Here is a 6,913-nt window from a genome sequence, read left to right on the forward strand (position 1 = left end):
ATCACCTCATCATCACCATCATCACCTCCATCACATCACTATTATCACCTTCATCATCACCATCATCACCTCCATCACCATCACTATTATCACCTTCATCATTACCATTACTGCCATCACCACTATGACCACCATCATCACCAGCAGCACCAACACCATCACCATACATCACCATAGAACCTTCATCATCATCACTATCACCATTGTTATTATCTTCACCATCACCATCATTATTATTACCATCACCACCTGCATCACCACCATCACTGTTATCACCTCCATCATCACCATCACCATTATCATCACCATCACCACCATCATCATCATTAATATCATCACCAGCATCACCAACACATCACCATATCACCTCCATCATCACCATCACCATTATCATCACCATCACTTTTATCATCACCATCACCACCATCACTGTTATCACCTTCATCATCACTATCACCACCATCACCATTATCAACACCATCACCTTCATCATCCTCAGCACCATCATCCCCATTAATGTCATCAGCATCACCCACACATCACCATATCGCCAATCATCACCATCACCATTATCAACACCATCACTATCATCACCCTCACCAGCATCATCACTATTAATATCATCACCATATCATCTTCATCATCACCGTCACCATTATCACCATCACTTTTATCATCCCCATCACCATCATCACCATCACCATTCTCATCATCACCATGATTATTATCACCATCAACACCACCATCATCATCACCTCCACCACTATCATTATTATCACCATGATAATCACATCATCATCACATCATCATCACCCCCACCTTCATCATCACTACCATTACCACCATACCATCATCTTCAGCTGCAGCTACCCCATCCACTCTATCATTACCTCTATCATCACCTTCACAGTCTCCAGCATTGTCATCTTTGCCATCTTCATGGTTGTCATTCTTGTCCCCTCCCCCCTCTCCCTAGTTTCTCAGCTCCCTAGTGACCAGAAAAGCTTCTCATTCTGTGGGCCCCAAGGTTCAGATGCAGGGTCTGATGCTGCAGTGGAAATCCCAGACTCTGAACTCAGGTAGACCTGGACTTGAATCCTGATGCGGGCCCTGGATGGTGATCCAAGTTGTGGACTGCACAATCCTAGGAGAGCCACTCCCATGGTGCCCACTCACTGACCAGCTGCATGACTCTGAGCAAGTTGCTTGAGGTCTCCATTTCCTCGTATAAAACAAGGTTGTTTATCACAGGGCCACTCTGAGGCTTAAGTGAGGTGACACAGACAGAACCTGGGCACTGGGCAGGTGTAGAACAAATGGCCTCCAATTGATCACGTTGTTCTCCAAGAGTGCATCTGACAGATGTCTAACCACACATTATCCTTTGGAAGAGACCCCTCTGTGACAGCCCAAGACCCTTCCCAACAGCAGGGAGCCCCTCTTTCCTAAGGCCCCTCCCCTTCTCTGGGGAGCTCAGGATTTCTGCTGATGGACTGGCCCCACCCTCCTGCCCTGTGGGTGCCTCTGTTTCTCCTCCCTAGAGTGAGAATGATGTCCCCATGGCAACACCCTCCCCCTGAGGCAGTGATCCCCAGAAACCCCCTACTCCTAAACCCCATCTTATCTCCTCTGAGATAGCAGGTCCAAGGTGACCCTCTCTGTAGGAAAACATTTAGAAAATCCAAAAAAGTACAAAGAAAAATAAGACTCACCCATGATCCTACCACCCATGACCATACCACCCATGATCCCACTGGGCAATTTGTATTTTAGATTACCAGAGTGATGTTACACTTCACAGAAAAAAAAAAAAATCAGTTCCACGTTGCTGCCTCAATGCCACACTCTGTCATGCCATCCTCTTCATGCAGGCGTTCTAGGGCTGCATATGTTTTTTACACCATTACACCCTTAATGTACTCATAATTTCATCCTCAGCTTCCCCCTGCATCATGTTGTAGGCGTGTTTGCACATAACCACCCGGTCTTTGCAATTAGCACTTTTAATGACAGCCTAGTATTCCATCAAGTGTGTGCACCGCAATTTACTAAACAACTCCCCAATTGTTGGACATTTCAGCTGCTTCCAATATTTTTTTTTTGGTCATTAAAAATAATGCTGCAATGAATATCTCTGGCTTAAATCTGTCCCTGTATTTTGGATAATTTTCCCGGAAGAGCATCTCAGCAGTAGCACTATCGGGTCAGAGGTGCTAAGCATTTCCACAGTGCAGAGTGCATGTTGCCAAATCACTCTCCAGAAGGCCTGGCCTGGCTTCAGACCCCCGGCAACGTGGGTGCCTCTGGTCTCACTGCACCTCCCCACCGTGGAGAGTCCTGGTTTTAAGGGAGGGTATGCTAAGCAGCAGACAATGGTGCCTCAGATGCCACGGTTCAACCCACACATCGGGCCCCCATGGAACACTATCTCATTTTGACCCTTGCTACATGCCTGGATAAGATGGTGGACAGACAGTGGCAGGCCTGGAGTTCACGGTGGCGCCAGGGTGAGGGCAGGAGAGGCTCATGGCCCCTGGGATGTAAGCCAGGAGAAGGGACATCAAGGGCCAGGGGCGGGACCACAGCAGGAGGACTGGAGAGCGAAATTCCCAGGTTTCTGTCCTTCACATAAGCTCATCCTCCTCGAAGCAGGATATAGGTTGGGTTTCCCAGCCTCTCCACGAACTGGTTATCAACCTGGCTGCTTAGGCTGGGAAGCTGGGAGTGGTTTTGTGCCCCTCTCTCTCCCTCTCATGGTACATCCACTCATCAGCAAGGCCTAGTGACTCTACCCGTCTTCCCTCATCACCCAGGCTGCGCTGGCCACCTCCCAGGAGCACCTGGACATCCCCTGTGCCCTCCTGACTGGTCTCCCTGTCTCTGCCCTGTCCCTTGGGCCCCTTCTCTTCAAAGCAATCACAGTGGAATTTTGAATCCATGCCCTCCCATAACCGAATCCCACCAGCATCTTCCTATTAAACTTAGAAGATGACTCCCAGGCCCTGGAGATCAGGCCCTGCCCACCCCCACCTCGTCCACCCCGCCCCTCTGCCATCCTGGCGTTCCCCTGTGCCATGGCCTCTGCCTTCAATGCCCTTCCCCAAACCCCACATAAATGACACCTCTTCAAGGAGCCTTCCCTGGCCACCAGAGTAAATGCCCTCCTCCCCTCTTTATTCCCTTCCTTCATATGTAATTCACAGACTTCTTCTCTTGTTTGCTTGTTTTTCTTCCCCGTTGGCACATGAGCTTCATGAGGTCACAGGATTTTGTCTGTTTGGTTCATTACTGAACAATGAGCCAATACAATGCCCTGTGTTTAAATTGCTCAATGAATGTATGGTGAATAAATAGTGGGCGGGTGGATGGATGGATGGATGGGTGGGCAGATGAATGAGTGAGTAGATGGTTGAATGTGTGGGTGGCTGGGTGGGTGGATGAATGGATGGATGGATGAATGGACAGGTGGATGGATGAGTGAATGGAGGGATGAGTGAGTGGATGGATAAATGTATGGATGGTGGATGGATGGATGGATGAATGGATGGATAGATGGACGGGCACGTAGATGGATGAGTAAGTGGATGGATGAATGTGTGGGTGGGTGGATGGATGGATGGGCAGGCAGGTGGATGGAAGAGTGACTGGATGGATGAATGTGTGGATGAATGCATGGATGGGTGGATGGATGAGTGGATGGGTGCATGGATGGCTGACTGGGTGGGTGGGTGGATGGATGGATGGGCAGGTGGGTATATTGAATGGATGAGTGGATGGGTGGGTGGATGGGTAGATACAAATGGATGGGTGGCTGTGTGGGTGGGTGGATGGATGGATGGGTGGATGAGTGGATGGGTGGATGGATGGGTGGATGGGTGGATGGGTGGGTGGGTGGATGGGTGGATGGATGGATGGGTGGATGGATGGATGGGTGAGTGGGTATACTGACGGATGGATGGGTGGCAGGGTGGGTAGGTGGGTAAACATAGACGGATGGGTGGCTGGCTGGATGCATGAGATTTGGGTAGATGGCTGGATGGGATGAAATTGAAACCTGCAACAACAACAACAAAGAGACTGAAATGTACTGAGGAAGAGAAGAAAAATCAGGAGAAGGTGGTATCCCAGGGTCTGGGGAAAGGGGGTTTTTCAAGAAGGAGGCAGAGACACCAGGCCTGTCTTTGTCAGCGTTGGCTAGTGCCTGATGCCTTCAAAGGGGATGGAGACAGGGAGCTGGTTTGGCAGGAATCCTAACCAGGGGGCTGATTAGCTCAGTCTTTTATTTTACAATTTAAAAAGAAATTATAACTTTTTATTTTAAAGTAATTTCCCATTTGCAAACTCATACCCAGCATTCCAGTACACCTGCACCCAAGTTCTCCTAGAGTCAACATCTACATAGCCCATGGTGCGCTTCCCCCCAACCTCTCCTAGAGTTTACATCTACTTAGCTGATTATATGCAAGCTGGCTCTGCTCCACAGCATTTGCCAATTTCCGTGGTGTAAATGCTCCCACCAACGCCAATTTTAAGCTACCAATGGTTTAACAACTGGCTTGCAAAATTCCTGAACATTTAACAATCGACTCTCACAAGACATTATGAGCTGCTCTAGCAAACCACAGTACAAACCATGCACTTGGGCCCCAGGTCTTATTTTAATCTCATCAGTTGTCCCACCGACGTCTGAGTCCCAGGATCCCACGACACAGGGAGCTGTCTCCTTGGTCTCCTTCATTCCGGGACAGTTTCTCAGTCGTCGTCTTTCACACATTGACATTTGCTAAGGGGTGCTGGCCAGTTACTTTGGAAAACACCCTTCAGTTTGGATTCATGGTGTTTCCTCACTATCAGTGCATTTCTGGTGGGAACGTAAGAGAAGGATGCTGTGTCTTGTCAGGGCTTCTGAGCAGGGGTGATAGGGAATCTGTCCCGTCTGTCACAGGTGAAGTTAACGGACAGCTTTGTTACCCTGATGTCTGTTGCATTTCTCCAGTTTAAAGTCACTCTTTTTCTCTTTGTAATTAATAATTATCTTCAGCCTTTAAAAGGAAAGAAATTCAGACTGGGCTTGGTGGCTCATGCCTGTAATTCCAGCACTTTGGGAGGCAGAGGTAGGTGGATCACTTGAGCCTGGGAATATGAGACCAGTCTGGACAACATAGTGAGACCCTGTCTCTACAAAAAATACAAAAATTAGCTGGGTGTGGTGGTACATGCCTATAGTTCCAGCTACATGGGAGGTTGTGATGGGAGGATCACTTGAGCCTGGAAGATGAAACTGCAGTGAGCCACGATCGTACCCCTGCAATCCAGCCTGGGTGACAGAGCAAGACCCTGTCTCTAAAAAAATGGAAAGAAATTCTGGCACAGGCTACAGTGAGGGTGAAGTTTAAGGACATTTTGCTCAGTGAAATAAGCCCAACACAACACAACACGGACTGTGCCATCCCACTCATACGAGGTCCCTGGAGTCCTCAAATCCATAGAGACAGGAAATAGGATGGGGGAGGGTGCCAGGGACTAGGGCAGGGGCATGATGTGGAGTGAGTGTTTAATGGGGACAGAGCTTCAGTTTGGGAAGGGGAGAACGTTCTGGAGATGACAGTGGTGATGGCTGTGTACAAACATGAATATAAATGCCACTGAACTGTGCACCTAAAATGGTTAAGAGGTCTGGCACGGCGGCTCAAGCCTGTAATCCCAGCACTTTGGGAGGCCGAGGAGGATGGATCATTTGAGGCCAAGGAGTTCAAGACCAGCTTGACTAACATGGTGAAACCTCGTCTCTACTGAAAATACAAAAATTAGCTGGGCATGTTGGTGGGTGCCTGTAATCCCAGCCACTCAGGAGGCTGAGGCAGGAGAATTGCTTGAACCCAGAAGGCAGAGGTTGCAGTGAGCCGAGATCACACCACTGCACTCCAGCCTGGGCGACAGAGTGAGACTCCATCTCAAAAAAAAAAATGCTAATAAACACCTAGGGGAGGAACTCTAAATCACTTCCTCAAGTCTCTTCATATTTTGACCTGCACAGATTTTCACGCTCATCCGTGAGTTACACCAGCCCTTCCTTCCTTCTTCTGTCCTTCTTCCTTCCTTTCTTCCTTCCTTTCTTCCTTCCTTCTTTCCTTCCCTCTCTCCCTTCCTCTTTCTTTCTTTCCTTCTCTTTCTTTCGTTCCTTCTTTCTCTTCCTTTCCCTCCCTCCCTCCCTCCCTTCCTTCCTTTCTTCTTTCCTTTCCTTCTTTCTGTGTGTGACAGTGAGACAGGGTCTCGCTCTGGGGCTCAGCCTGGAATGCAGTAGTACAATCATAGCTCCTGCAGCCTCAACCTCCAGGGCTCAAATCATCCTCCCACCTCAGCCTCCCAAGTACCTGGAACTACAGGCTCGTGCCACCATGCCCAGCTACTGTTTGTATTTTTTGGTAGAGATGGAGTGTTGCTATGTTGCCCAGTCTGGTCCCGAACTCCTGGACTCAAGAGAATCACCCACCTTGGCCTCCCAAAGTGCTGGGATAACCGATGTGAGCCACTGCACCCAGCCACGTTTTCACCTTCTTGGTGCCAGCCTCTCCCTTCTGGTGTGCTGGAAGCCAAGCTGCTCTGCCCGTGGAAAGTGGTTGGTGATGGTGGGGCTTCAGGACAAGAGCAGCCAGCCCAGGAGCCGGCAGCCCTGTGTTGTGGAGGGCACTGTGCCGGGGGCACTACACCTCCAATTTGAGTGACCCCCCAGCGAATGGAAAACCAGGCTCAAATTGCACTGATCTGCCCAGGATCACACAGCTCCTGCCAGGCCATGCCCCAAGCAAGTTCATAAGAGGCCAGGCCGCTGTCTCGTTGGGTATCGAGGCCGCTCTGGCCTTGGTCTGCGGCCCAGCCATGGCCCAGTTTTTCCAAACAAACCATAAATACC

Source organism: Cebus imitator, unplaced genomic scaffold, assembly GCF_001604975.1.
Source record: "Cebus imitator isolate Cc_AM_T3 unplaced genomic scaffold, Cebus_imitator-1.0 Scaffold388, whole genome shotgun sequence".
Classification (NCBI taxonomy): Eukaryota; Metazoa; Chordata; class Mammalia; order Primates; family Cebidae; genus Cebus; species Cebus imitator.